Here is a 4,983-nt window from a genome sequence, read left to right on the forward strand (position 1 = left end):
TGAGGATATATTGCTAATGTATTTATGAAAAATATATTGTTATTATTTTTATATTAGAACTTCTTAATTTTGATTTTTTTTTTCGTATAAAGGAGTATCTTAAATTCTTAGACTAAAACCGTGGTTGTTTGCATAAATTAATTAGAAAAAAAAGACCATAAAAATTCTTTCTTCCCCTGTCTGAGGCCATTTTTTTGAAAAAAAAAAATGAATTTTTGAATAGTAATTTTTTGGAAAATGTGTAATTAAAAAGTATGGGAATTTTTTGGGTTTACGAGAAAATGTTCTTTGAAGAGCCCTTTACCCGAACTTCTTTTGCACCTTTAGAAAGGAAATTGGCATTTAGGACAATTTTTCCAATGAATGAATAAAATGGCACATTTGGATGGCACTTATTAAAGCAAGAACCATGAGCTAAGAAATCCAAAGCAATTGTGTACTGTCTGTGGGTATATTTTCTTCTAATTCATGTAGTTCATGTGCAACCAAGTCATGGCCGTGCTAATAGTTCTTTGTCCGATTCTATTCCTATTTCCTAATTCTATTTCGTCTCATTGCTCATTGAAGAAAAACTATCGATATAAGCATGAGAAAGAGCAAGTGATTAAAAAATGAATATGGAAATTAAAGAATTTTATTTTAAACGGAAATAAATAGAGAATTTGGTTCTGTGTTATTTATCTAGCATAAAATTATATGTGACTAAAATATTAACATATAATTCTCAATAACCTGAAGAGAGATAAAAAGAGTACATAGCTAATCATTTTTCCGATTCTTATTTAAATTTCCATACCAACACTATTGATTACTCTATTTCTCCACAACTCCAAATCAAAATCAAATTAAAAATCATAAAAAAAAATTAAAAATATTCCTTGAAATATATAATTTGTATAATAAGTATAGACCACTCTAAATAAGCATGTCCATATCAAATTAAAAATAACCATGCACTAAGCCGGCAATAGTTACCCAAGGCATGTCCATATCAAATTAAAAATAACCATGCACTAAGCCGGCAATAGTTACATTAACAATTAAGCCCCTCTTTGAGCCCAATTTTGATAAGAAAATATATTTTGGAATGGGAAAAGGCACTTGTACATAAAATTTGTACACAGAATTGCACCAGATAGTCACACATGTGGGCCCCAGCCATGAATAAAAAATGCCCAAAAAAATTTCCTAGCCCCCCTATTGTGAGTAATCTGGTAACCTTCTATGAAACGACAGTTCTGTAACCGCAGCATAGTCCTTTTGGAACAGTAATTGTTTGGAAAATACGTAATTAAAAAAGGACAATTTCAATTTACATGTAAATTTATGTTACGGGAATATAAGTCGTTGAAAATAAATTTTGAAAAAATGAATTCTTGAAAAATGGGGGCCTGAATACATAGAAATAATAAATAAAAAGCAATATCCTTTATAGAACAAAACTTGTTGCGACTCTTCGACGAGGCTCTAGTTCACCTCCATGTGGTAGCCAGTTAGTAAATTAACCAGGCTCACACTCCACATCCTCCTCCTAACTGACCTAGGCGAGGCCACATACAAGGAAATCAGGTGATACACCACTTTAGTTGAAGTATCACTTAGAGGTCGATCTCTATGGCATAGGCGAAATGTCATGCATGCTGCAGTGAAGAAGTGCGCGACAACCAACCTCTAGACTAATAAAATGCATCTTCTACTTCACATCGGTTGAAGTAGATTATTCTTTTTGATTAATCAAAACCCCTTATATCTTTTATATGAGATCCTTTCATGATTAATGATGCAACGTCTTTGTAGCAGGAGCCTAAAAAGTTAAATCGTCAATTTAGATGTCAATCTTAGGCATCAGGGTGACAACTTTTTAGAAACATTAAATGCTGCTCAGGCCTATGATGTATGGATTAACACTAAGAGATGACATTTAAGCCATCAAGTTGAGGTCATGTATCGTTCCAACCAAATATCAGTATAACATCTTCTTTATCATAAAAGCTCACACTTAGTGTCATTTGATGGTAATCCAACTTTAGACTCTCTAAACTATAAGTTTGTTCTCAACATATATTCACTTCATATCCTTCCGGATCCGACCATTTTATACAGTAGCTCATGTCCTTAGCACATTCAACGCTCAATACATGGACTGGCTTGATCGTTAGAATGCAGACGACTGTCTCTCTCATTTTCGAAGAAGGCTATCTGTGACTTATAATTTGTCCAAGTGTGTAGAAATAAGGCTTACGTAAACATGAGAGGAGCCAAGATCTATTGGCCACATCATCTCCACAAGAAAATAAGATCAACGTATTGGCACTGTTTGTGAAAAATCACATTATAACCACGAGCATCTCCATAGAAAAAGCTTACCAAAAAAGTGCTTTAACTTCCCTACTGAAGAAATGATTTGCTCCTGAAAAAAGAACAAGTGGAAATTCCTAATATGCTTAGGCAAGAGTACTATTACAGCCTACCTTGAAAAATGATGTCCTTCAATTTGTCTAGAAGTGTGACAAATGCCAATGCATCTCAACCATATAGAGGCAATCATCCTAAGATGTCATCATTATATTTAACCCTTGGATATTTGTGAAGTGAAGAATTGATCTCACAAGCTCCATGCCAAAGCGAATAGGCAATGCAATGGGCTTATCAAGTCTAAAGCAACTACAACTACAACTAGCCTACCATCACCCACTTCACTAAAAATGCCCTAAAAAATATACATCCTTAGAAGAAAAGCAAAAAGATCGAGAAATTCATAAAACTTTGGGGATTACCTAGAAAATGTCATTTCTAATAGGTTAAATCACTAGAAGAGAGGTGAACTTCACCAAAAATGGTGAATTCTCCAAAAATTGTAGCTATATCGTTGAAAAATAAAATTAGCAGGGTATACTTGAGTTTTAAATTTTTGCAAAGTAAAAATTTGCGTATGAATCAGGTTATCCTTTTATAAGCAGAAGTAAAGAACTCAGCCGTTGGATCAAATCAAGATCCATCCAGGCCATTGATTCATCTTTTTACACTAATTCGCGCATTATATAAGTATTCATACATGGACTTGGAAGACTATTTCTACTATTATTCTGACGAGGATCTAGATCACCTCTGCATGGCAGCCAGCAACAAGTCAACCAGGCCCACACTCCATATCATCCTCCTACCTGGTTGAGGTGAGGCCACATACAAGGTAGCTGAGATGACCACTTCAATCGAAGTTCCATGTAGAGACCAACCTTAATGGCCTAGGCAAAGTACCACTCATGTTGAAGGGAAGAAGTGTGAGGCAACCAACTTCCACACTAATAAAAGGCATCTTCCACTTTACATTTTTTCAGGAGATCTTTCGTACGAGATCCTCCTGTAATTGATTTTATGTGATGTCTATGCAGTGACGCTTATGATGTATGGATTGACACTTATGAGATGACATATAAACCATCAGGATGATACCACGCATCTTTTCATCCAACAGTCAGTATCACACATTTTCTATTATAAAATGTCACACTTAGTATCATTTGAGGGTAATACAACTTTACACCCACAAAATTATAAGTGTGCTCTTAACATATATTCACTTCATGCCCTCCCAAACCGACCTCTTTACAAAGTGACTTACGTCACATGTTCAATACTCAAACTCTTATACATCAACTGACTTGTTGTTGGAGTGCATGTGGTTACTTCCCTCACCGTCGGAGAAGGCTACGTATAACTTACGATTTATGTAATTGTGCAGGGACAAGGATTACGTGAACATAGAGGAGTCGAGATTTGTTGCCATGTTACTCCTACAAAAAACGAGGTCAACAAAAATAACAATTTAACTTTTAAAAAAATAAAAAACAATTATGCAGATTAGATCCAAATAAGGGGTAGTGTGAAAGTTAGAAATGGCCTACAACATATTGACAATTGTTATTATAGTTAAGAAGAGTGTTCAATTAAGATTACACAATCGAGTTGATGTAAACACGTGAGTTTATCTCACGTTTGACTTCATATTAACTTTCCTTCGAACTTTTATATTGACNTTACACAATCGAGTTGATGTAAACACGTGAGTTTATCTCACGTTTGACTTCATATTAACTTTCCTTCGAACTTTTATATTGACTTTGATCGTTAAGAATTTCCAGGGCATTCTCACAGAACCAAAGGTAACAATAATGACTTGAAACTATTACTTTGTTCGGGTTAAATTTTCATGGTTAATTTTCATTCGTCATTTAACTTTAATTTTTTTTTTTTTTTTTAATGATCACAAAACCTATCCATCACTTCTGCTGACGTCAATTTTCTATCCATGTCATCAAAATCGCATCATTGGATATTGATTTTTACCACGTTAGTAAGAACATTAATTTATGTCAACAAACTTTTTGCCATGTCATCATAACTTAAATAGGGAGTGACGGAGTTTCGATGATGCATATTTGTTACTAGCCAACTAGATCGTGCGAATATCTCGTCCGAAGGCAATACGTGGGGGTTGTGTATGCTTACTGCTGAAGTGGAATATAGATACATTTGTACCTTTTATCCTTTTTAGTCCAAGAGTAATGTTATTCAACTTTACTCATGTTTAGCATCAGTTTATGTGATTGTAGGGTTACAAATATATTGTTCAATGCATAGAAATGCATTATAAAATTATTGAATAATATAATCATAATCCCACTATACCATAGACATGTGCCAAGTACCATGTTGAATAACATTATTCTTTATAATTGTTTCAGTAGACGTAAATTCGTCTCGTGGATTGATAGGGTTTTCTATTAGGTTTTGAGCAATATTTAAACCCCTGAAAAATATTGTCATTGTTAGTTGTATTTTGTTATTATTCATACACAACTTTAAAGTCTTTTATAGTTGTCGATCTTTTCTGGATAAGATCAAGGTATTATTCTTTTCTTTACGTTTGCATTGTGTCAAAAAACTAGGAAGAAGTTATGTTAAATTAAGTTGGGGCGGGGA

Source organism: Olea europaea, unplaced genomic scaffold, assembly GCF_002742605.1.
Source record: "Olea europaea var. sylvestris unplaced genomic scaffold, O_europaea_v1 scaffold3320, whole genome shotgun sequence".
NCBI classification, from domain to species: domain Eukaryota; kingdom Viridiplantae; phylum Streptophyta; class Magnoliopsida; order Lamiales; family Oleaceae; genus Olea; species Olea europaea.